The sequence below is a fragment of the Manis pentadactyla genome, chromosome 1 (genome assembly GCF_030020395.1).
Source record: "Manis pentadactyla isolate mManPen7 chromosome 1, mManPen7.hap1, whole genome shotgun sequence".
NCBI classification, from domain to species: Eukaryota; Metazoa; Chordata; class Mammalia; order Pholidota; family Manidae; genus Manis; species Manis pentadactyla.
In genome coordinates, this window is record NC_080019.1 from 26,846,390 (window position 1) to 26,873,810 (window position 27,421).

The window sequence follows — 27,421 nt, forward strand, 5'->3', positions numbered from 1 at the left end:
AACATTACAAGGGCAGTCATCACAGAAGCTTTCGGTTTTGCTCATGCATTATGAACTATACACAGTCAGTTCAAATATGAATACTCATTTGATTTTTATACTTGATTTATAAGTTATCTTGATTTGATAAATAGTACAGTTGATGGTTTGCTTGTTTGCAAAAAATGAAGTGGTTTTGCCCTTGACATGTAAAAAAAAAGTGCAATATTCCAAAATGTCTGCCCTCCTGCTGCATTGCACCCTCCGTCTTTCTCTCTCAATTCTCTTTGTTTTGTGAACTTGTGGTTTTGGTTTATGAAACTGGACCAAGAAGACAAATAGAGTTGGATCCTTTAGTCCCATTACTTTATTTGAACTGAGAGGGTACTAATATCCCAGAATACAGGAAACATGCTGGTCCTAAAATTCCCTAGGTTCAAATAGATTCAAACAATCTGATTCCAGGTCTCGCATACTTAATGAAATGTTGGTAGATGAGTGCTTCTCAAACTTTAATATGCACAGGAATCAACTGAGGCTTTTGTCAAATGAGTATTCTGATTCATTAGGTTAAGGATGAGGTCTGAGGTCATGCTGAGGAGGCTGATCACAGACCACACTCTTAAGTAGCAAGGAGTTGATCACATCTCTAGTTGCCAGTGTCATTTGTACAGGTGAAGAATGTGCATTTGAGTACTTTTGTACTGTTATCAATCGTGAGTACAGAAAAAATAAAGCATCTCGAGAAGAAAAACTTGAGCTTTTCTTCCAGAGCTAAGGCTGCCAAGGATTGCTTTGAATGGAATATTATCCTGGTTAATACTTTTATTAAGTTGTCATGACAATTTTCCTTTTCTCATTAAATTGGAGGCAGGTAGGTTTTAACCTACACATCATCTATAAAGAAAGAATAGAAGATGAATATTCTCATTTATGTACATAGTAGTCATTTTACCGAATCCCTATTATGAACCTTGCTTATTGCAGGGCACTCAGGCTACAAAGATTACTTCCTTAATGTCAAGAAACTCTTAGTACTTTTTCAGGGCATTTGGAACATCCAGATTAGAGAATGCCTTTTATTATCACCTTCTGGTGCTTCCAGACTCTAGATTGGTTGTTTTTTTCACACACTCCTTGCTGATATTTGCAAATGATGAGAGAAAGAGATAACAGACTCTTTCTAGCTGAAAGTCTACCTTTGGTAAACCTGGGCAGCCCCTGGCAGAAATTGCTGAGGTTAAATGTGGTACTTAACAAGGACTTTGGTGTGCCTTGGAATTTGAGTACAGTAAAGGCAGAAAAAAACGATTAAGCAAGTCATGTTCCAGGTCGAAAAATATATTGATAAGAGTAATGCTAATAGGGGAAAACAAAAACAAAATAATAGATTTTATAAAAGCTTACAGTGCATGACAACTAGAGAATAGGCAAACGAGGCCATTTGGACCCAACTGATCTTTCCACCTGATCTTCCTGTACTTTTTAATGAGTATTACATTTCTACCAAACGGCACTCTGTTTCTTGAATCCTGGTGTCATGACTTCCAACCATCATGCAAAGGTTCAGAAGTTTTCCTCTGCCTGAAACAAAGCAAAACAGAAATAAAAAACTTCATTTTCTCTTTTCCCAAATATGACTAAACTTGTAAGGCCTAACTCTAACGCTACTCCAGTATGAAGTTTTGTCCTGTCAGAAGAAATCACTTCTTCCTCTAAGCGTTCATATCTTTAGATTTACTTTTTAAAAAATAGTATGAGATCCTCTTTAGTTGTGTGTTACTGGTATTTCTTTATATTTCTTTATAATCTTAAATTCTAAGTACTCTGAGGACAAAATCTCTACTGATCTAAGAGATTACCAGGGATGGGAATAGAGAAAGAGAATGCTTCAGAGATGGCAATGGCAAAACTGCAAATTTATAGCTTTGACCTTTTACCTGATACTAAGGCAAAGTTTATTTAAATGCTTTTTGTCTTTTAAATTTTTTTTTTTTTTTTGGCTTATTCTGACTGATAGAAGACAGCATAGTAGTAGACAAAGCTGGGAGAAGAATTTGCAAATGTGATGATTTTAATATAGGACCAAATTATTTGGTAGGTTTTGGGAGAAATCTAAGAATTGGAGATAACCATGAACAATTTGTCTCAGAGTTCCTGGGTTTGAAGAAAGATCACATAATAATCATGCTTAATTATGAATTCACAAGGAAACACATAATGAGATTTTTTTTTTAAGTCAGAAAGGTGACTCAAAAACAGTATTAGAACTTAACTTTTGTGTGCTGGAACACACACATACAACCAATAACTAGAACTCAGTGTTCTGAACCAAGCAAAATCAGGACTTTACTGGAAAGATATAAATGCTCTTTAACAAAATGAGTTGCATTTGCAAAGGAGAGGATTGACTTTAAACCTGAGAAGCAGGACAAGGTAAGTGCCCGTGCAGATATCAGTATCCCAGCAGAAATGTTAGAGTTTTTAACTATGCAGAACGACAGTTTTTCTGGACTAGTGCATAGTGGATAATCTTTTTTTTTTTTTTTTTAAGTGGGCCAAATTTTCCCTGAGTTCCCTCCCTCTTTTTTCTTTCTCTTCCTGTGTCCCCATCCCTCGCCCTCTAGCCTCTGTCTCTGCTGGGATGGCGATTAGGTGGCTGGAGGGCCAGGACTCAGTTCCCCTGCCCTAGTCCGGGGGTAGTGGGTGGAACTCCACACAGAACTGGTTTTCCACAAGCGGATTTCGTTTATTTTTTGCTGCACTTTCGCTAAGTTAAAGCCGAAGGAAAAAGCGCAGAGCAGGAGCCGCCCCAGGCGGCAGACACCTGCGGGGGAGGAGGGGAGCGCCTCCCGCAGACCCAGGGGACTGGGACCCTGAGTGACCTCACCATGGTGCGTTTTAGCCGCTACTTTCTTTTTCAGCCTTTCTGAGCAAGGAAGGGGAGAGGTTCTGAAAAGAAGTCGCTTGCAGCAAGGAACGGAACTGCAAGGGGTCCTTTGGGGTCAACAGAGAGACAGGTACGGAGACGCAGGGAGAGACCAGGGCCAGAACGGATGGTTTCGGAGCAGCACGGGGAACCGGGTTTGCGAGGCGCCTCGCGTCCCGCGCAGCCTGTTGAGCAGGCAGACAGGAGCGGGCGCCGCGGGCGCGTGTGCGGTGGGTGCTTCGCGCGGGGACCGGCAGGTGCCCAGCCGGGCCCCTCTCCCGCCCCTCGCCTCCCGCCCCTGACGCCCACCCTCCTGCGTTCGCAGTGCGGATTGGCAAGGCGCGCCCTGTCGCTGCCTGAGAGCCGGAAACGCAGCCACGAGGTCTGGGAAGCCGCCGGGTAAGTGGTCGCTGCGCCCCTGCGGGGGTCGGGGCTCCCCACACGACCGGCCCCTTTCCCCGGGCGCCCAGCCTGGGCTTGTCCTCCTTCCCCGCGCCGGGAAGCCCTCCTTGCGCTCCCAGCTGCCCAGCCCCGGGGGACTCGGGACCCGTTCCCACGCTGGGGGGAGGGAGGGAGCAAAGGAGACGGCGCCCGGGGCCCGGATCTGGCCCGGGAGACCTGCGGCGCCCGAGGGAGGAGGACTGAGCGGGGCGGGCGCCTGGCCGCGCGGCGCTCGGGGACCGGGGCGTGAGAACGCGCGGGGTGCGCCGGGGCCGCTGCTCTCCCACGGCCGGGCGCCGGGCAGCACCGTGGCCTCCCGCGGCCGCAAGGACGGGCCGGAGAAGCCAAGGGGCGCCGGGACCCACGCGCCCGCCGGGGTAGGCGGCTGCGCCGCGCTTCACCGCGCCTTCGTGCCGCCAGCTGCTGCGGGAGCGGGCGGTCCGCGGTTCTGCAGCGCCCGCAGCTGGGACCGCGGCGTTGCCTAGAGCAGGCAGCCCGCAAACTTCCAGCGGGGGCTGCTCGGGGCTCGGCCCAGAGTAAGTGTGCGCGTGTGTGTGGGCGCGCGCCTGCTCAGGACCCCGATTTCTCTGTTCGTTTTGACTGCGGCACTTGGGGAAATGGTGAGCAGACGGTCACGCACGACCGGCTCCGCGCGTGTGAATGTGTGTGCAACCCGGGCTTGGTGGGCTAAGCAGCCTCCCTGTGACATCTGTGTAAGGGGCTGTGCGTTGCGGTGTGGTCATGTGACTTAAGGCTGTGGATTTCGTACGTCTTTCATTTTTGCTCACTTGTTTCACGTGTTTGTTCCTTCACCTTGAACTTGATACAACAGTTTGTATTTTCTGAAGTAAACCAGAAGGTTGTAATTTATATGTATATAAATTGTATGTAATTTACACACACACACACACACACACACACACACACATAACTTGAGCTCCATTTATCACGTATCAGTAGTGATATTTGAGGATCAGTCGGCTGTCAGGTTACATATAGATAAATGGTGGAGCACTTGCTAGACTTTCACATTTACGTTCCAAACAGTGTGTATTTTAGTGTAGAATTCTTTTGCTTTCCTAAAATGGCTATATTTTTTCTTCAGGAGTGGCTGTATTATGAAGAGTGATAAAAATCAGTAACAACAATATGGTAGTGTAAAATTCCAAAGCCAACCTTAATTTGTCAAAAAGCTTTTAGTGTTTTAGTGGAGGTTGTCTGTGTAGTCTATGCTGGGTTCAGTTGTTAAACAATTCGTTCTGTGGATCTGTTTCAAAGGGTTATGAAGTCCCTGAAACTGCATTTAAACATTAGAGCAGCTACATTTTTAGGGAGATAGTCCAGGGTTTTCAGATATCCAAAGAAATTTTTTACCCAATAGAAAAATAAGAACAATATAGTTAAAATTCATAAACTATACTTTTTCTTGTCAAAACAATAAGCTTTCTTCATAAAGTCTGCAGAAAGGATAATAGGTAAAATTCAAGAATAGTGTTATAATAATTTAACATTTCATGTATATTTGTGTGTTTTAAATGTATCTGTTAGGAAACTTAGGTCAAATTTTTTTGGTAGAAATTTGTAATGAGTTGTGTGGTGTTTCATAGGGTATGAATATAAAGCACCTCTTAAAGGCACTGTTTCTAGATGTCCAGGTATAAAATAACATGTCTAAGGTAGTTGTCTCTCATTTAGAGAATGTAGAAGGAAGTGTTTAGGTATTTTACTTAAATATGGCAACACCAGAGGGAAAAGATATGTGGAGAACTTAACAAACCTTAGTCCTTGTATCTGTTACAGTTGTGTTTTCTTAAGTAATTTTGTTTTCAGGCATTATTTTGGGAAACTTTTAATTAATATTGTACTAAAAACTAAAGGAGTGATGACTAAAATTATTTCTATTATCAATAAGTCAGTAAAGTATTTTTGTACCTAAATTTCAACGGTTTTGTCATAGCCATTTTTCAAACAAAAAATTTGAATCTTTAATCACTATCACTTTTTTTGATAAATTAAGATTTTCCATAATATTACATCTTATCAGAAACCATACAAGGGAAAATAAATCCTGTATTTACATGTGTGGGCTGCATTTGCTAACAATTAATATGTAAAGGGGATAGAATATCGATTTGTTTACAAGTTAATTTAAAACAATATATGTACCCAAAAAACCCTCTAATCTTTTTCCAGAAATAGGTAAAAATCAAACTAACTCTAAGAATGAATCTTTCTAGGTAAAGAGAAATGGAGAGATAAAGCAATATTTAAATAAATCAAGCCAAAAAGGTGTGCTATTAGAAAAAAAATTGGGAGGAAATTAGTTACCAAGTTATTAAGAATATCTATATGTTATATTTGCTAGGACACACATTTTTTATGGCACTGATTTTTATACCACTTAATTATAAATATTGCCCAAGCAAATGTTCTGAAATGTTACTGTTTGGTACTTTTCTGCGTTATTTGTAGAAATACTTTTCTGTGTAAATTATCAATGATATCAATGGCTTTTATACTCTCTAGGCTATTTAGATTTTCAGAAAGTACGTATTAGGTGCCTGTGCAGTCATTTTGTTTTGGGTATCTCCATCCTGACCTAAATACAAGAAGAGATTTTGACATTTTTAGGTCTTTATATAAACAAATTTAGTTGCCCATAGGCTAGTTGACTTATTTGGGATTGAAGTAATTTTTTAACTGTCCTGAACCACATTTGCTGCTTTTATTTCTCTCAAACAGCTTGGAAGGGTCTGACATTTTAGATTTTTCTCTCTCCTGGGTTCAGGCCAGTAGGCTTTATCCTCCTACAGCCTTGTGGTTTATGGACTATGAATGGAATTATTTGCAAGGAGTGAAGAGCTCTCCCCTCCGCCTACAGCCCGAGAGAATGACTACCTTATAAAACTTGAGAGGCTCTGGGGCATGATCCCCCTTTGCCACAAAAATGTGATTTGTGGCTTAACTTTGCTTACCTGGAATGCTTTCTGGCCATTTTACTAAAGCTAATCTTCTCAGAAAACGCAAAGGCAGCTCAAATTAATTAACTCACATACCACCTCCTCCTCCTCACCATAGCAGGAATTAGCAAGAAGCCAACAGAAGACTACGGCTTTGGGAGTGAACACCCTGGGGGAAGGAAACTGGGCAGATCAAGGAAAACTTAATCCTGAGATAACTTTGCTCCAGGTCTGACTTCTGCATATCCCCTTCACTATGCCGCACTCCATTACAAATACCTGTTTAGATGTCTGCATTCCTCCCAAGCTCAAATCTCCCCCAGGATAGCCTTCGTGGGATTCCCGGTGCCTGGCACATGGTAGGTGTCAAATAAGCTTAATTGTGTGGTCTTTGTAATTCTTGAATTGATCTTTTACACCTTGATGCTATGGGTTATTCCATTCAAGAATACAATTTACGGAGCAATACTTGTTTTGCACTGACCCCCTCCGTGGAATGGAATTGTCTTGGACCTGCAGAGACACTCCTGGGCTCTTCCCTCAGATGTTTGCCAGCCTGCCCAGAACTGCTTATGCACTTATTTCTTGCACCACTGCCCAATCACTCTTCGTCTTTCTAAGTTTATATCCTTTACTTGTGTTACCCTCTCCCCATTGCCAGTGTTTACTGACCTCCTGAATATTCTTCTTTTCTTGGGAATCTAAAATAAGAGAGGTTTTTCATTTTACATTTTAATCAGCTGTCATTGTTCAGGACTTTATTCAGTGTCCACACGTTTGGCCTTCACAGGATCCTGACTGCTCTGCTTCCCTTTGGGATTCCCTTCCCACCTGGGACTTTTCATCATTCAGAATCACCCCTGAAAAAGCTGAGAATTTTGTTCTCTTTCTGACCACAATCTCCTGTCCTTTCAATAATTCCACTTACCACTACCCAACACCCTCTTCTCCCATTATTATTCCTTGTCCCCGTCCCTTAATTATTCATGTTTTTCTCTCTTTACTCATCACTCATCTGAAACAGCAATGTCAACGCTGCTCCAGCCCTCAGATCTCTTGCCACTAGACCCAGCAGAACCTGATTCATTCTGCCTTCAGCTTGAGGGACAGCTGTCAGGACTAGGAAGTTATTTTATCCTTTCTTGGATAATTCCATATCAAATTCTCCAGGTTTTCCAGTCCACTGGAATTACCCTTAACAGATGACCTGCTTTCCAAATTCACAGAAAATGTTAAGGTCAGTTTGGGTAAGCTATCAAGATTCATTTTGAATGTAGGAGACATTTCTTTATTTGACCTGCTCTGAGCATAAGAACTCTTGTATTTAATTGTACCATTTGCCTCACTTTGTATCCCAATTTTTGCCTCAGAGAGAACTTATACAATAGGCTTTCATATATGACAACTCTTGGAGTCTTTATAGTCATTTTTAGGTCCTTCCTCATCCTCAGTTGGTGTGATTTGAAGATCTCATTATTATCAGGGAATTTCTCCTCAGGTTGAATCCTGTTTTTCTCAAAGTTTGATCTCCAAAGCTGGATATATTGGGTAATGTCTGCCATAGAGTACTGTAGAGTAAATTACCCTAAAATCTCTCTGTCCTCCCCTAGCATTTTTTTGCATCCATAGTGTGCTGTTGATGCATCTTTCTGCATACTCTTCTGCAAATATACTTCTTCTCCCTAATTGTACATTTGGCCACTTGATTGGGGACTTAAAAATACTTACTGCAGTTAGATTTAATCTTTACCTTTAGTTAACCTTTTGTTCCAGATGGTCAAGATATTTTTGGATTCTGATTCCATGATACAGATTAGCCATTCTCCCCAACTAAAAGGCATCAACAGATTTGATCAGGATACAATTATATCTTTATCCAAGGAACTGTGTAAAATGCTGAACTGGAAAGACATTGGCATGATCCCAGACACCTTCCTCTTGCTGTAATGAGTCCATGAATTAGTCCTTTTTATAAAGCTGTTCAACTAGTTATATAGTCATGTAACACTTGCCTTGGAGTTTATATTCCTTTGTGTGGCCCAAGAGTATACTGTGACAACTTGGTCAGATTCCTCGCTGAAGTGCATTTCCACTTTCTGCAGAACAGACATTAAGTAACTGTATTAAAAGCAAAAGGAAATAACACTAAGTTAATTTATAATGGTATGTTCCTCATGACCTCTCACTAGCTTGAAGGTCACACCACTTCCCATTTCAAGTGCTCACATACCATCGTTATAAGAATCTCTTGAGAATCATGCTTGAAAATAATGTCAAGTTCTCTAGGCTGGAGTTGGTGGAATCCACCTATTCTATTGAAATTTGAGACAACGGCTGGATTCTTTGTTCTCTATCAACCCCTCTCTTCATCATGATATGTTTAAAGATGATTTTAACTGTTCTTTTCTCTCATTCACAAATGCATTCAGTACTTTGTAATGTGATCAATGTAATCCACATGAATAGATTTAAGCTCATGTAGAATATTTCATATCAGACTGTATCTTGGACTTCAAATTTGTTATTTGATTCTTGCCTAATTTTTGCTGGTATGAATATTATTTTCTTGAGCAATGGAGATGAACCAAAACAAGAATAGACGAGTCTGCCTGCCTTGTCGTGTATCAACATTTGAATTTCCTCGTCCCCCTGTAGTCAGTTTGCTTTCCCTGTATCTAATAAAAGCGTCATTATCATTTCGTCTGGTAATAACATGAATTAAAGGAAACTTTTTTAAATTTGTAATATTTGAAAGCTTCATCTTATATTCTATATCTTATGACACTCAGAGGTTTAGTTACTTCTTTGTACTTCTCACAGTAAAGTTTATTATGGATTATGCTTGTCACTGATGGAGATACAAGGAAAAGTTTATTATGACACAGTCCATGACTTGAGGGACTTTCAAGTGTGCATGGGGAGGTAACAGAACCCAGAAATAGTCTCAGAATTATACATGTCAGCACTTAACGATGAGCTTAGTATTGGTGGTGCCCGTTTTATTAAATTCTAAACAACTTGAAAGAAAGGAGAGTATTCTGCAGGAAGGATATATTTAAAAAGGCTTTCTAGAAAAGATCTAGCAGTTCATGGAGACTTTAGAACGAGACCAAGATGTTGGGCTTTGCAAGACCCGTAGGATTTAAGTACAGAGAAGAGCGAGACTAGGCAGAGCAAAGGAAAGGAGCACCGTAGGAAGCAGCTGTTCGGGTGCAATGTGGTGTGGGGGGTGCGTGGCGTGTGCACGTGGAACCGAGGTGCAGAGGGAGAAACAGCAACACCAAGTCTGCCCAAGCCACAGCTTGTGGAACCTACTCCAGAAGCAGCCTGAGTAATGCTTTGAAGTATTCCTCTGTGGAAAATATCACTACCCACCCTCCTTTTCCAGATTTCCTTTCCTTGCTGGGTCTTTGAGAGGTTCATACCTACTAATGCGTTAAATCTCAAACTCAGAATCTCTCCCTGAATCTTCCCAGTCTGTGTGTTCCTGAAAATCCCTGTACCCCTCCATCACGTTGTGGGACTCTGCTCTAACCACTTGCTGAATTGTCAGTTTTCCCCATTGAGCTGATATTGTAGGGGGCGGTACCATTCCCAGTTAGTTCTCGTTTTATTCACTGACACCTAATAGGAGTGCACTGTGGACTCTAAGTGCTCAGTAACAATGTGTGATGTGATGTGGACCTTCTTAGAGCAGTGAGGCTGTCTTGGGAAGTATTTATAAAAAAGATTTAAGGTAAAGAGGGGTTATGATACAAAACACTAGGATGACAGGCTGAGTCTGGTTTATTAGGCAGTGTGGAACCGTTTGGTTTTTTGAATTTGGGGAAGGGATATGGCATACGCATTACTTTTAACCAGACCTTCGTAAATCATTTCCAACTATTTGAAGTTTAATGTGCATTTCTAGGTTTGACTAGGAAATTATTTGGCTCCTTACCTTGCATCCTGTGTTTCCATCTGTGAGGTTGAGAAATCTTATAACTTTAATACTGCCTTTTTATTAGAGAAATTGTGTTATTTTCCTTTATTTTAGTTTTAGATGTTTATTTTATAGTTTAATTGTATATGTACATACTGAAATTGTTAACTGCTTATTCTCAATTTTGAATCATTCTGCAGCTTCAGATATACCCTAAGGAGTTAAATGATACATGGTTTATATTATTAAGTTAATAAAACTTAGGGCAAGGAATTTCAGTGTTCCATTCATATAATATGAACTTCTAAGTTGTGTGTTTATGAGCATAAACTTTAATTAAATTAACACCATGGGTGAAGTATTTAAAGGATTACAAATGTAACATGGAAGAGATTTGGATAAACACACCAACGCTGTCAGTACTTGCTATGTCCAGATTGAAAACAAAATATTCTTATACTGGATACGTTCTACACATTTGTAACTGTGATTAGCAAAAGAGTCTTCCCAGTGAAAACTCTGGGTAAAATTTCATTTTTTTAATGTTTTAAAATATTTGCAGTGACTAATTGTAAGTAACATTCCTCTTTGTCTACTTCTACCCCTAAGAACAATTTAATACGCCATGGCACCTATTTCCCTTCTTTTCTGTGGTGACTGGCTCAGAGTCCTTAAAACTCTTCTGTCATCTTCTGCTAAAACATAATCAGCACTGGTATGCAGGAGAGCTGTGGTATTTCTTGATAAGAGTCTGTACCTTGGCTGGAAAGAAATTAACCTAACTCAAGTTGCTGTCTACGCCTCTCTCCTCTTTTTCCCCTTCCCTTTGAAGCTAAAAGAATTTAACCTGTCTTAAGGGGGTTACCATTTACAGCTCACCTACTGGCTGTCCAAAAGCAAGAAGGTTGCATATGATGGGTGTCGTAAGGCCATGCTCCACAAGTTTCTCTTCCACTGGTCCTGCCCAAGGGCCAGTCCTCTAGATGGATGCAGTCTTTGGATGTATCTCTAGGAGACCGTGGGAAAACCATTCACCCAGAGGAGCAACACAACCCTGTTTGCTCAATAACAGAAGGCAGTTTTTCCTGCAGTAGTTCTGAATGTGCAGTCTGCAGACTGGGGGGGATGCCTGAGACCTTTCATAAGATCTGCAAGGTCAGAGCTAGTTTCATAACAGAATGTAGGCAGTGTGTGCCCTTTTCATTCTCATTCACTCAGAAGTATACAGCACAGCTTTCCAGAAGCTATGTGACACCTAACACAGTCATCATTCTAATAGCATGTTTTCTTGGATGCAGACTCTTACAGGTAAGAGAAGAAGGAAACTGAAAGCCCCAGCATGTGGAGCATACAAATAAAGTAGATACAAGTGGGGTCCATTGGACAAAAATATGGTACTCAAACAGGAAGGGAAAAGGAATGTGAAAAGATAGTAGAGAAGGTCTTGGGAAGAGCTGTTTCCTCATGAGGTTTGTTCCCGTTAGTTTTGTTAGTTTATTCATTGCTGATGAAGAAGTGTCTTAACTGGGGGTAGTTAGAACATTTTTCCTCACCAGCATGTTGTGGCCCTGATTATCTTTCAGGTCAAACCAGAGTAACATCAGCTTAGTTATTTTGATCTTAATATTGGACTTGTTTCTGTGCATAGTGAAAGTTAATAGCTGTGTGGTGTTACAGTCTGTTTTATGCACAGCAAAATGATGTTTGACTATGATTTTTTATACCATTACCTATGTTTGACAAATAATCATTGGTTATTGTGTGAGTATCAAGAATTTTTGCTTGCATGCCATGTGTTAAAAACTGTTTTAAAGTGTGTAGCAATCATGTAGTGTTCATAATTTCAAGCAGATAATCTGACAGCCATACTTCACTGTGTAACTCAGCAGCTCAGTGTCTTAATCATTCTCTTATTTAAATGCTGTGTTATAGCCATAATGTCTTTGCTGTAATTGTCACCAAGCTCTTTTTTGTTTCCTTGTCTTTTGCACATATTTTCCTGCTCCTTGGAATACTTTTTCTTGTTTTCATTGCCTTGTTATTTCCTACTTATTCTACAAGACTTAGATTATGTCTTTTTTTGAGGAAGCATTACCAATGTACCATGTCAGGGTTAGGTGTAGCTTTTTTGTGTCCCCATAACATGTCATGGTAGATCACGCTTAACAGAATTTGTGTGTTTTGTAAGTCCACATCCTAATCCCTCCATGAGAACCTCCTTAAGAGTCTAGTGGTGGTTGTTTTTTATTTGTTTGTTTTCAGTCTTAATTCCTGAAACCACATCCCTTAGAATTTAATAAATATTTCTAGGATATACAAATGAATGCATGAATGGTTGGATGATTGGATGAATTCAGGAAATGAGGTAGAATAAAGATTAAAGATTTTAAGGGATTTGTAGGTAGAGTAATTATGAAGAAAGGCCCTGGAGAAAGCATGTTGTGATGGAATCCAGAGCAGAATATAAACTTTAATGAGGAAAGACATTGTCTTGTACAACATTGGGCAGAAGGTTGCACTAGTAGATAACAGCATGCGTGACGTTAAGGTAAAGCCTGTGGGAGAGTGACGTGGTATTATGCAAAGGGTTGGTGAAATGTGCACTTAAAATATGTCATTTGTAAGCAATAACTGCATTTGATAAAATAACCCACCATTTTATAACAGTGTAGAGTAAAAAGTAGTATGTTTTTAACATTTAACAAATTCACGTTGCTTTGGTTGAAGTATATGAAAAAATCAGCCTTACACTGATAAATAGTTGAAAAGGGAGGAACGGTTTAATAGTGTAGTCAGATAATTGTGGTTTTCTAGTATAAATATTTCAGAATTTGAGAAGGGATCATTACTTGAAGGTTGCTTGCAGTATGGGACCGGAAATCATTAGAATCCATTGTTCTGTGAGTGGGCACTTTATTAGTGTGTGATTTCGTGATAGCATGCTCATTGGAAAATACAAGAACACTGAGCTTTGCAGATCTTCCCAATGTTGACATGCTTTACACTTTATTATACACTATTAAAAAAAATGACGTTCATTAATATAACCACTGATCTCATCAGAAAGGTTTTCTAAGTACTGGGAAACTGTCAAGATCACCAAGGTAGATGGAGATGGTGCAGTTGTAGACTGAGAAAATTCATCCAATCTCATCTGTTTAAGCCAAGAATCCATCCTTAAATATAAATGAAAGATACAAATAGATTTTTTAATTAGAATAAGTATTATTCAATTCTGAAATAATGAGTTTAAGTGAAACTTTAAAATTTAGAAAAGCTAAAATAACTTAATATGACAGCAAAATGAAACAGCAAAGCATAGTTACTTGTATGTATATGTAGGCTCAAGAAAAACAGGTATTTCAAAATGATGATGCATTGGATCATAATGAGGTTACAGAGATTACAGCAGGTATAACCAGTGATAGCTGGGAAGAACACAGTAGAAGTTTTGAGAATAAACTGAGTTAATCCCTAAGAATACATTTACACCCTAAACAAAGTAAGAACAAACTGAGTTAATCCCTAAAAATACATTTATACCCTAAACACAGGAAGAAAATTCTACACAGACACACATTCTGTGAGCTGTTGGACATTGTTAGATCTCACATAGCTTCTGGAAAGCTGTCTTCTGCAAAGGACAGAACATGTCTGAGTACTGTTATGAAACTAGCTGTGACCTTGCAGACCTTGTGAAAGGTCTTAGGCATCCCCAGTAGCCTGCAGACCGCACTGAGAACTACTGCTTTAGGTCAACCAGGCCTTCAAGAAAGTAACATAAAGGTGCTAAAATAATTTTATGTCGAATTTCAGGCAGTAATAGTCAACATTTATTAAGCACATACTATATTCCAAATATTGTTAAATATTGGAATTACCTTTATTTAACATATAATAAGGGATTACCTTTATTGAACCCGTTGGGAAATGTTCTACTCTTACCACTTAATTTGCAGATGAGGAAACAGTCAAGAGTAGAAAAGTGATATGCTTAATGCCATACATTGAGTTAGTGGTGGAACCAGGGTTTATTGCCAGGGAATGCCCATCTTAAATACTATGCTGTCTCACCTTTTCCACCTATAGACAAGTTTTTCTAATGATTTGGAAGTGATTTTACATATGATCAATAGCATTTGTTCATACAGTAGTCAGATTAGACTCTTTAACATAATGAGTTTTTAGAGTTTGGTTTCAAGGATGTGTGAACTTCCAAATAAAACACATAGAACAAGAAAATGTTAATACATTCAAAAGAATTTTGATAGAAATTCAGTCAAATTAAAATGAACAAGTATCTTTACGTTTTCTACCTGTGTAAAGTTATGATTGTAATGTTTAGGAAACTTTTTTATGTTAATTTTGAAGAATATTTTGCTGGATATATAACTTAACATAGACAGGCTTTTTTTTTTAAGATCAGACCTTACATTTTTATTTCATTATTTGCTAGTCTGCATTGTCCTCTGGCTGTTTTTGTTGTTGTTTTCTTTTTATCTCTGCATTTCACTCATTTGATAACAATATGCCTAGGTGTGATTTTCTTTGTATGTGTCACGTGTGGGATTTGCTAAACTTCTTGGATCTGTAAGTTAGTGTTATCATCAAATATGGAATATTCTCAGCCATTCTGTGTTCAAATATTTCATCTCCTTCCATTCCCTCCTCCATCTTTTTTTACTTTCTGGTACTTTAAATACATGTATGTTAAATCTTTGATATTGTTCTACAGATTTCAGGTGCTCTTCCATATTTCTGTTCTTTATTCGCTTTGTATTTCTGTTGGGGTTATTTCTTTTAACCTGACTTCAAGTTCACTGACCCTTTCTGGTTAAATGGAATTCTTTATTTCTGATATTGTATTTTTCATTTTTAGCTTTTCCAGTTGTTTTCCTTTCTTTATTTCCCATTGATCAATGGCAACTCGCTATTTATGCATGCTGTCCAACAGTGCCTTTGGTTTCTTTAATATACTTACCATGGCTATTTTAAAGTTCTTGTCTGACAACACAACATCTGGGCTATTTCTTGGTCTGTTTCTATTAACTGTTTTTACTTGACCGTGAGTCACTTTTCTTCTGGTTCATGTGTCATGTATCAAGGTGTGTGTGCCTAATACTTGCACAGGGGTTGCAAGTGTGGAAGACTGATTTAATCTAAATTGTGGAGCTCCTCAGGATTTTAATCTGCTGTGCATCAGTTATAAGTTTGGAAACCATTAAGCTGGCTTCTTTTGACCCCTGCCTGTAGGAAATTCTGTACCTTTCACCACTACTTCATAGGGGGTGAAAATAGCCATGCTCTCTCTTAGGGCTTGTTATTTACTTATGTTGGAATCTAGTTCATTTAAGTTTCGTTGACCCTTTGACTGAGGTTCTTTTTTTAACTATTTGATTAAGATATAACATAGATATAATAAACCTCTATAAAATTATATTTGGATAAAACTTGATTAATGTAAACAATGTGAAACCACTACCACAATAGAATAAAAATAACATTTCTGTTACCCCTAAAAGTTTTCTTCTTTACCTTTTCCACTCAATTTCTCCCTCTTCTATCGCCAGGCAATCACTGTGTTTGCAGATTTGTTTTGCAGTATCTAGATTTTATGTAGGATGTTACAGTATGCATGCCTTTATGTGTGGGCTCAGTCACACAGCATAATGATTTAGAGGTTTATCTTCTTTGTTGCATGTATCTGCTGAGTTAATAGTCCTTCACATGTTTGGCTATTTAACATCTTTTTTAGTCGTTCACAGGTTTAAAGACATTTAAATTGTTTTTGACTACTACAAACAAAGTCACTATGAACATTTGCATTCTAGTCTTTTGTTTGAATATATGTACCTTTCTCTTGGGTAAATACCTAGAACTGGAATAGCTGGGTGATATAATAGAGCACTTTTAACATTTTTTAAGAAACCACCAAGCTGTTTTCTAAAGTGGTTGCTCTTTCTACATTCCCACAGTAATAATGAAAAATTCAAGTTATCCCTCATCATCACTAAGTCTTGGTATTGTCAAACTTTTTAGTAGTAGACATTTGAGTAGTTTTTTTTGCCTCACCACTCATATTATTAAACATATGGAGAGTTACTTATTGGCTAGGCATGTATCTGCTTTAGTGAAATATGTTCAGATATTTTGTTCATTTTTTAACTGACTTGCTTCTTTTCTTATTTAGTTATAAAACTTTATATATTCTGGATTTAATTCCTTTGCTGATGTATTTGTGGCAAATGTTTTCTCTCAGTGTGTGATTTATCTTTTTGTTTACTTGGTGACATCTTTTGAAAAGCAAAGTTCAAAAAATTCTGATGAAATCTAGTTTGTCTTCTTTAATGTTTCATGTGTTGATTGACCTTTGTAAACATCTTAGCTTCATACAAGGTTAAAAAGATTTTTCTACTTTCTTCCAGAAGTATTAATTTTTACATTTAATTCTATAGTCCGTATTGAATTCATTTTTGTGTATGGCACAAACTATAGATCAAAGTTCGCTTTTTGCCAGATGGATATCCAGTTATTTCAACATCGTTTATTGAAAAAATTTTTGTTTTCCCATTGAAGCGCCTTGATATGCTTGTTGAATAATTGAGCTCTCAAGTGTGAATCTGTTTTTTGGACCCTCTCATCCATTGGTCTCGACCAAGTGTCAAACTGTCTTGATTACTGTAGTTTTATAATAAGTTTTAAATTAGTTCTGTGTTTCAGTGTTTTTTCTTCTTTATTATTGATTTAGCTATTATATGTTGTCCAATAAATCTTAGATATTTTGTCAATGTCTACTAAAATGCTGGCTCAGATTTTGATTGGACTGTACTGAATCTAAAGATGATTTAGGAAAAATTGATACTTTAACAATGTAGCATGATCTATCTGCTGTATCATGATACATCTAGTATCTCGTTATGTCAGGTTTATGGTATATCATGATATAGTGAATAAGTAACCTTCCTTAATTTATCTTACAAGTGTTTGTATTTTTCAATATAGGAGACTTGTAAGCCTTTGGTTGTATTTATTCATAAAAATTTTATATTTAATGACATTATTATAAATGGAGTTTTAAAAACATACTTCCCAGTTGCTCACTATTCGTGCAGAAATAACAACGGGGTAGACTAGCCTTGTATTCTGCAACCTTGCTAAATTTACTTGTAGTTCTAGTTGTATTTTTATAGATCCCTTGAGGATTCCTACATTAGCAATTATATGTACATACAACAAATGGGAATACTTTCACTTCTTTCTTTTTAATCTTTTTTCCTCATATTTCTTTTTCTTAACTTCTTGCAATGGTTCTGATCTAACTTCAGTACAATGTTGATTAGATATGGTGAGAAGAGGTGTCCTTGCTTATGTTCCTGATCCTAATGGGAAAATGTTAACTCCTTCACTTTTAATTATGACTCTAACTGTAGTTTTTATAGATGTCCGTTGATAGATTCTTTTGAACTATGATTGCATAGCTTATTTAGCTAGTTCATATTATTAGGTCTGGAGTGGGAGTCTCATGGTTTTCTATAACTCAGTCAGAAGTGGAAGACTGTATATTTATTGACTTGGTTTGAGCTAACTTTGTATTCTGTGTAATATTTCTATTTACAGAAAACTACTGCCAATATACATAAAGACAAGAACCGCCCTAGCCTCAAAATCCTTTCTTCAAACTTGTTCCTCAATACATTGGCCTGAATGTAATCTGTAATCAATTACACTGTAGCGTTTTCACACCAAAACTCCTGATTTCATTTTTTCTCCTCCACTATTCTTACTGAAATTTATCTGATTAAAGCTATAAATGTCTTTCTAATCTAAAAGTCAGATGATATGCCTTAGTATTCCTCTATGGACTGAACTGGTCCCTCTCTCCCCTTAATTCGTTATGTTGAAGCCCTAAAATCCCAATGATGGCATTTGGAGGTGACACCGTAGGGAGATAATTAGATTTAGATGATGTGGTCAGGGTGGGATCCTCATGATGGAATTAATGTCCTTGAAGGAAGAACACCAGAGAGCTTGTTTTCTCTCTCTTTCTTTGCATCATTTGAGGGTACAGCAAGAAGGTAACCATCTACAATCCAGGAAGAGAACTTTTTCATCAGAGTTCAACCGTGTTGGCACCCTGACCTTGGACTTCCAAAGGTGTGAGAAAATGAATTTCTATTGTTTCAGCCACCCAGGCTGTGTTAATTTTGCTATGGCAGCCCAAGCTGATTAATATTCCCCTGTACCCACTGTAGTTTGCAACACACATTCTTTTTGAACATGTGTCCTCTTCTGTTTTCATTCTCCTCATATTTTTCTTACTGCTGCTTCTCCATCTTAGTCATAACATCCTTCTCCAATTCTTGTATATGAATATTCCCCCAGAATACTGAATTTGGCCATCTTCTCTCTCTCACAGGCAGCCATTTGATATTGAACAGTTTGAATTAAATTCCTGACTTTAATGGCTTCCTCTATGTAGAGAACCACAAATTCATATCTCTAGTCTGTTATGTACTCCTTAATTAGACTACAGTTCTCAAAAGCATCCCTACCTAGGTGGTTTAAGATCCATGTATGTAAAACAAAACTCAACATCTCTTTTCCCAAGCCTACTGCTCTTACCTCTTTCTATTAATGGCATCGCTTTCCTTCCAGACAAAAACGTCAGAATCATCTTACTCCTCTAGGCTACTCAGTTGCCACATGATGCCAACTTTAATTTCATAATATCTCTAATAACCATCCTTTCCTGCCCCTTCCCACAACTTCCTTCATTCCTCGTGATCACTTACACTGTTTCCCCTCTACAGCATGCCCTTTGCTAACTACTTTTTGTCTAAACCGTAGTCATTTTCAAAAATAAGTTCAAATTCCATGCATTACAAGCTTTCCCTGATCGTCCTTTTGCTGCCACTGCTTGAAACTGATACTTCTTATGAACATCATTCCTTTACTTTACCTGTTCTCCACTTTCTAGTATAGCTATTTAAGAAAATATTTATCACTTATTCTAGATTTTGAAGAAAATTAAAGAAAGGAATAGTTTTATCTTTTTCAGAAGCTCGGCAAACATTGATTAAATTATGGATTGATTTACTGATGATTCATTATAAAACTTGTTTCAAGAGACAAGACAATTTACAGGCTCCATTTTAGCCTCATTTTACTTATATTTTGTAGCTTGTCTGTCTCTATTTGCCCTGTATATTGGGTGTACTTGGTAACCTTCTATTGCATATTTTTGACATTAATTAATATTTATTGGATGCCCAACAATACACGATACTGTGCTTAGTGCTTCTGATAGAGCAGTGATCTATAGGAAGCATGTATGTTTTTTCATTTGCCAATTTAATAGTGAAATGGAAGATTAATGCAGGGGATCAGATGAGCATTGTTAGCTTTTTTTGGCAGACATTGTGAATTTCATAAATTTCTACGTATAATGGGGTTTCTCCCATCCAAAACAGGTAAAAATTAAATAATAAACTAAAAAAATAGAAAACTATAAGTAATAAAAAGTAACAAAAATAAGATAGCAAAAACAAAATAATAAAATAGAAAAGGAAAATATAGAGGAAAGCTTTTTGAAAATTTTTCTTCTCAACTTGTATGTCATTTACACATGTGTATTAGTGTCTGCATTTACAAAAGATCTAGGGAAAATAGTATATGAATTTGATAATAAGAATTTAAGCTATCTGTATCCCTTCCATTATTTATACCAGATGACCTCAAGCCAGTAGTTCTGTCTTTTAATTACAACTTAAAATAATTTACTGAAATCCACAGTTGAATAAATTGTAATCTACATTGGCTAGTTAGATTAAGGCTGGAAACATACCTAATTTTCAATTAAGTGGAAAAGACAGGATAATGAGTAAGGTTATTTAGAAAATATGTTTAGAGAATTGAAAAGGAACTAAAGATAGCTTCTTGAGAAAGTGCAAAAGGTGATGAGAAAATCAGGAAAATGAGTCTAGGGAAATATTTTAGAAACTATAGACAGCCAAAACAATTTCATACTGTGTGTTAATATTCTGTGATGTGTAGATGAGATGTAAGCCTCTGATTGGACTACAATGAAGTATTTATGATAACTCCCCAATGATTTAAGTGTGGGACTTGAGCTGAAAGTAGGTAAGTCTTAACTTGTTTTCAAAGTAGTCCCGGCAGTTGGGGATCCACAAAAGGAGGAGGATTTGTCTGAATCTCACTTGAGGAGATCACAGTTGTATTGGGGTGAACTATGAGCCTGTGGTCAACTGCCTGAGGCTCACCTTACCTCTCCCTCAGGAACTTTGGAGTTTGCGCCAAGTCACTTAAAACCTGGACTTGCATACTGTCATCTCCAGTGGGAAGGATTGCAGAAAATAACTTCTAACACCTCTTTTACATAAACTTCTATTATTGTAAATGCCTGTGTCTTCGTGTTGACTTTCATGTAAGAGATACTAAAACAAAGAAGAGATACTGAATTGGGCTTTACTGTGAACATGAAGGTTTCTTGCAACTCTATTTTGAATCAGTTAGAGGAGAGAAAGTGCTAAAAAAATATGGCTATGGTTTTGGATTTAGTGGGAAAGAACTCAAGCCTTTCTCACATGTAACTTTGTGACGATTCAAGTATATATCTGTAAAGCACATGCTCAGAAACCAAAATTCTTTTCTGGAAATGGTTTATTCTAAATTAATCATACATGAAATTCAGAAAGAATTGACTCTGTGTTGGGATTTGCTGCACATTTTGTTGGCCTGGTCCCAGCGTGAGCACCAAGGATCTGTGTCCCAGTGTCGGTGACAGAAGTCATTTTCTGTCTCAGGAGTAAGAGCTGTGCTGCTGAATCACAGCACAGGAAGGCCCCTGCTGGCCAGCAGGCTCCAACCAGGCCGGGGCCTGTGCCCTCAGGAGCTTCCAGACGAACATTCCCCTGGGCCTCCCGGGTGGAAGTGTCCAGTGATTTGCAGAGCGGGAGGCCTTATTCAAAACACAGCTCTCTCTGTGTCAACATAACTCCAATCTAGCTCTTTTCTTGCACTTTTGTTAGCTTTTTCCCTAGGATTTTTAAAATAAACTTTGTCTGAAAAACATACTTTCCCATAATTTATTGCTCTGCTTTGCCATAAAGATCCTTTAAATGTCGCATACCCAGTCTTTCTAGTTGTCTTCTAATTCTACTTCGATTCCCTCAATCAATATAACCAACAGTCTATCCTTTCATTTTCTTCTGTCTTCTATTCAGCAGATAAACATAATCCTCATTTCCTAGATTATATTTATAGGGGAACTTGAGTAATAATCACTATGGTATATAAAAAGCCCTTCATTTCTCAAGGCTACCCCATAGCATTGACTCTGATCAGTCAGGTCTGGGTTCATTTCCTGTTCCTCCTGCTTCCTAGCAATGACCAAGGACAAGTTACTTTATCTATGTTTCAGACTCTTTTTGTGTAAAAAATACTCAAACACACAAACACCACACATACCTTTCCCCGTAGGAGTGTTCTAAAGGTTAAATGAGAGAATATATGTGATGCCCTAGGTGGCCCTTTAAAGCAGAGGTCAGAAAACCGATTCTATAAAGGACAAGTTAGTAAATACTTTAACCCTTGCTGGCCATGTGGTTTCTTTCACAGTTTCTCGACTCTTCTGCTGTAGTTTAAAAGCAGTAGCCATAGACAATACATAAATGGGAATGAGTCTGCAAAAATAAAAACTCATGTTTTTCCTCTACTCTCAATACTTCACTTCTGACACCAAATGTGTGAGTTTTCCTCACCAAGCAATTCTCCAACAATAGCAGGCAATTCAATTTAATTCAACTCAATTCAATTCAATTCAATTCAATTCAATTCAATTGTGATACTGTTTACTTGTGGAGTTAGTATCATATCCCGTAGGTTAAAGTTTCAGTCCCACAAGACTACCTCCACTTTAGATGCCAGTTAAAAATCTGAGACGCTGGTACTTCTGGCCAATCAGTTATAAATTTGGGGTTCCCACAACCCCTTCCTTGGGTTCAATAATATGCTAGAATAGTTCACAGAAATCAGGAAAACAGTTTACTTACTATGGTGCGGGTTGTCTGTGAGCAAGAGTAACACCATCTTGACAAGTCTGCTGCGATGACCTCAGCTGGACTCATTTTACCCCTTCCCCACATCCGGTATATCTGCAACCAGGGAGCATTCCACAGATTCCATACTAATGACACTGGTAAGACATCAGCCCCTATTTTTACTAAACACATAGATGTTCCCCCTGAACATAGACCCTTTCTCCTTGCTTCTATAAATTAGCTCTCCTAAACACAAAGCAGTGTGGAGATCTAAGCATCCTGCAGCTGCCGGACAAGCTTCTGTAGGTAAGCTCCCCACAGTGAACCTCGATGGTGTACAAGCTGGATTTGTCAGCCTCTTTCTTTGATCTCACAGTCCGTTCAGCCTTCGGGGTCACTTTGCTTATACTTCCCCAAGTGGAACACTAGTTTACTAGGAAAGGGTACAACTCAGGAACAGCCAGATGGAAGAAATGCATAGAGCATGGTATGGGGGATAGGCAGGTCACCCTACCAGCACCTCAATGTGATCACCAATCCAGAAGCTCTCTAAACACCCTCATTTAGGACTTTTTTATGGAAGCCTCATTATATAGGCATGACTGATTAAATCATTGACCATTAGTGATAATCTAACCTCCAGCCCCTCCTCTCTCCAGAGATCAGAGTGGGATGGAAAGTTCTAACCCTCTGAAGATGGTTTGTTCCCCTGACTAGCAGCCCACATCCTGAGGCCATCTAGGATCCCCCAGACACCAGTTACCTCAACAGCTTAAGAAAGACAATTACCGCTTTGGAGATTCCAAGGGTTTTAGGAACTGTGTGCCAGGAAATAGGCAGAGACCAAATACATATTTCGTATTACATTACAATATAGCTGTGTGTTCCAATGAAACTTTGTTTATAAACACTGAAATTTGAATTTCATATAATGTTCACATACCGTGAATAATTCTTCTTCTGATTTTTATTCAACCATTTAATAATGTAAAGATCATTCTTACCTCAAGGACTGGATACAAAGCACTAGCTGGCTGGATTTACCACCCAGGCCAGCCAGCGTTTGCCAGCACTGCTCTAAAGGATCCTGTCCCGTTTTCTCCTCGGTGGTGGTTTAGCTTTGTCTGACTTTCCTGGCCCAGTGTAGGTGTCTCCATTCCCCCTGGCACCTCTACTCTTGATATATTTGTCTACACTTCTTGATTAATTTGTTCCTGATTAGGTTGGATAAGGTTTTATCTCCAGCAGGGCTTACAAGTCTTAAGTTTTCACGGCTCTATTAGGTTGTGACCCTTTCCTCAAGAATGTCAGGAAAAGTTCCAAAGGTTTGATCAGAAAAACCATGAGGGTCACTATTAGTATCTTTTCCAGAATCCTCTTTCCAAATATGACAGGTTAGAGTCAAGATCATTTGACTCTTCTCTACCATGGGGTGAATTCTGTGCTCATCAGGTCGCCCTTTCCCCTCAAAGATGATGCCACCTTAGTATCTCCTCATTGTTCAGAATGTTAATTCAGATGTTCCATAGGCATTTCAAGCAGTCCCAGAATCCATTTCACTCTTGTCAGAAACCCTATTTTAATCATACTTGGGTGACTTCCCTAGATTTCATAAATATACTAAAATTAACATGCCAGTGAGTATCTCACTTGTCCAAGCCCTTAATTTAACCTTGTACAAAATAAACAAACATTTATAAGTTAGGTAGATAAAAAGGGTAACATTGAGTCAATATTGAGAACAGCTAGCTTATGTAAAAGCAATGATTGGAGATAAGATTCTTTGTGTAACAAATACTAACATTTGTCAATCTAGCATTCTAGGGGTAGAAAATCAGCTACCATAGACTTTCTACTCCAGCTTGATTGTTATATGAGTTTATTTTGTTAGAAAATTTTCCACATTGAGAATAATGTGGATATATAGAAAATAGCATGTACTGTAATGACATAAGACTTGCTTGATTTATATAACAGGTTTGGTTTAATGAGTAGAAAAAGAGATTTAAAATCTAGCATAACTCCTTAGTTTTTACTCTAATATTTTATTAAATAAATTTGACATGCAACTTATTAGCTGATATAACTATATGTAAAACCAAAATAGAATCGTATTCCTGTGCCATGCTATAAATACTATTATTTGTGATTCAATAAAAGAAACCCTGACTTTCGACAAAGATATTACTTTCTTGGTATTTATTAATGTTCTTTAAGTGGAGATTGTTTCTGTATTTGTAGGGCACCAGGCACTTCTGTATATCTGAGATCCCGTAAACAGTCTTTGAAAAGTAGCAAGAAAATGTGTCATCGGTATAAAACTTAACTAGATCTTTCGAGAAGATCAATTTGTCAATCATTCATTTTAGTGATTCTTTTAACATGATCCTTTTGTGCAATGCCTTTGCAAATATTTTCTCTAAGCCTTCATACATCCCTGTTTCGTCACCATTTTATCATATTACAGGTAAGGTAACAGAAGCTGAGTGAAGTTAAGAAACTTGTCCATTGTCACATTACTGCTAAGTAGTAATTTAGATACTCAACATGGATTTATCACATATTGGATGCCAGGTACTTTTCTTCATGCTTTATATTTACCTGTTTGTTTACTTTCACAACATATTTGTTAGATAGTTGCTGTTAGTATCCCTATTTTCCAGATGAAGAAAATTGAGGTGAAGTTATGAGTACTAGTGCTCATAGTAAACATTACAAGCACTAACAAAAGCAATAACAATTCTGGAAAAAATGTCAGCTTAGTTAAAAAGGTAGATTGAAGTCTAATGAAAACTGTACTAGAGTGACTGTAAACATAACTTAAAGGGGAAAAAAAAGTGAAAGTAACTTGATGGGAAGGGACTATAAGAAAATGCTGAGCTTGCTGAGTTATGGAGACAAGGAAAAAATAAAGGAAAATTGTAATAAGTACTTCCAAGACAGGACATACAGTCAGACTGAGCTGAAAGGAAGAAAATGGGGTGAACTGGGAACTAGAATGGCTGGTACTTTATACTGATGTTATTTTTTATTGTGTCTGAGCCAGTTCACATCATAGAAATACAGAGTATTTATCTGAAAATAGGTTAAAAAACAACAAAATGGCTTTTAGTGGGGTAAAGAGAATTACATTAAACTCATTTCATAATAATTATTCTTTTCAGTAGATATATTTTTAAGTGACTAAGTCTCTGCAAGGAACCATTTTAGCAAAGTAGCTATGATAGGAATTATAGAAATAGCTGCAGGAAATTGTTCATGTAGTTCAGGAACAAAATATTGAAACTGATTTCGTGACCTGTAAGCTACCATAAGTGATAATGATACTTAAATTGGGGAGATACTAACTGCACATATTCAAATTTCAGTAGTTATCACCCTGGAGAATCTTAAAAACAGATATTTAGGATTTATAGGTTCAAATATTTTGCTATTTAATTATAAAATAAACATATTGATATTAAAAATTGAGAATCACGTAATACTGATTCTTAGAGTTAAAATCTCCCTACTGTAGAGTATACTAAACTTTGCTATTACTTACTAAATCCAATGAACAAGGTTGTGAATCCCACTCACCTTATTTTTAATGAAGAATTCATACTCTCTAGTTACAAAAAATTTAAGATAAGCACCCTCCACTCTTCTTAAAAACAGCTGGAGACACCTCACGCTTGCATACAGTGGACTGCGAATGCAGTGTGGGTAAGGCGGATGCTCTGGCCTGTCATGTGAGCTGGAGGCAGCGTTCTGATGTCTGGGCTTTTGAAGGAGAAATTGCTTTCCAAAAGGATATTTTAGCAGTAAGAGTTGGAGCACTCCAGCTTCCACAAGGCATTATGTAATATTGAAAACCCCAAATCTGGGCTTAGTTATGATTAAATATCCAAAGTAATGGGAATTGTATTATGGACTGTTTTGATTGCTCTCCATGGGCCTGAGAGTCTTACCTTGGTTGTGGTATTGAGAAGTAAAGCCAGGGAACTGTGTCCTCCCTTTTCTTCACCCCCTTATCTGGTCAGTGGCCAAGGCTTGTGGGTTCTCTCACTGAAATACTTCTGGGATTGGTGCACTGTTTGTTCCTCAGGGTCAGTATTTTAGTCCAACCCAGATGAGCCACCTTTCCAACTTTGACTTATTTCTCATTCTGTATTCCCAATAATCTTGTAAAAATATAATCAAATCCATTTACATTCTTACTTCTTAGTCATACAGTTAATTGTCCATAAAACAGAGTCTTAATTGGTTTAACATGGTTTCCAGAGCCCGCCACACCCCTGACCGCTGCCTGTCTTCTCTCACCACCATCACCTGTTGTTCTGGACGCTATGCTCTAGTCAGGCTGGGATTTTCTCAGTTTCTAGAACATGACTAGGTCTGCCTTGGCCTCCAATCATGCTCTTCTCTCTGAAACTCCCTTTACCTGGCTCGGGGACACAGCTTGGCTCAGATGTCCCTCCTCTGGGACCTGGCTTTGGATTCTGGATTTGCGCTCTTGCGTGCCTCCCTCTTTTGAAGCCTGTGTCATGCTTGGAACTGATGCGCTGGGAATAATTTTCCTGCTGGATTGTAAACTCCGTGAAGGAGGCAATCACCTTTAGGCATTGCTCTACCCTTGTATCTAGAAGATTCCCTGACTCATAGAAGACCAATCATAAATATTTGTTGAATAGAATAAAAAGTGAGCAAAGGAACAGAAGAATGAATAAAGTGGAAGGCAACCCCATGTATCAGAGAATCCATGGGAGTGGGAATTATGAAAAAGAAAAAGCAAATGGCATGGAGAATTCAAGTATGTTAAGAACCAAAAGATTGATGAGGATTAACTTTTAGGAGCACATCTTTGAATTTAGCACAGTAACGTAGTAGAAGCAAAAGCCAGAGAGTTTTAGAGTTAGTGATAAATACTACTTAAGGAAGTGAACACAGCATATAAGGCCTGATCTTTCAAGAATTGGGACTGTCGGGAAGCAGAGATAATGGTAAAGCAAAGGAGGAGTGATGGCATGAAGAACTCTTAACATTTGCTTGCTGGTTTTTTTAACTTAGTCCTGGAGAGAGTTGGATGTTCTTACCTGTTTTCCTGCTACTTTGTCTTGCATTTCTGATATATCATAGAGAAAAGTTCTAT

General features: G+C 38.1%; 1 protein-coding gene and 1 long non-coding RNA gene across 7 annotated transcripts in view; one reads left to right on the top strand and one right to left on the bottom strand.

Annotated features, from left to right (window-relative positions):
* Window positions 1-2,398: 2,398 nt before the first annotated feature.
* The window catches only part of GUCY1A1 (guanylate cyclase 1 soluble subunit alpha 1), a 59,427-nt gene continuing 34,404 nt past the window's right edge, over window positions 2,399-27,421 (top strand). The window contains exons 1-3 of one of the 6 annotated variants that reach the window (XM_036887727.2): window positions 2,399-2,415; window positions 2,904-2,999; window positions 3,234-3,307. The gene's annotated coding sequence lies outside the window, so the exon portion shown is untranslated. Of the gene's footprint in view, window positions 2,416-2,598; window positions 3,000-3,233; window positions 3,308-3,595; window positions 3,970-18,039; window positions 18,388-27,421 lie in introns of those variants that run through there. The other 5 variants (XM_036887726.2, XM_036887729.2, XM_036887732.2 and 2 more) reach the window with 5 other exon arrangements.
* Window positions 12,927-26,599, bottom strand: LOC118913638 (uncharacterized). The gene is made up of 3 exons (XR_008995743.1): window positions 25,870-26,599; window positions 21,834-22,404; window positions 12,927-13,407 (listed from the first exon to the last, which is right to left on the bottom strand). It is a non-coding gene; the product is annotated as an uncharacterized LOC118913638 (long non-coding RNA).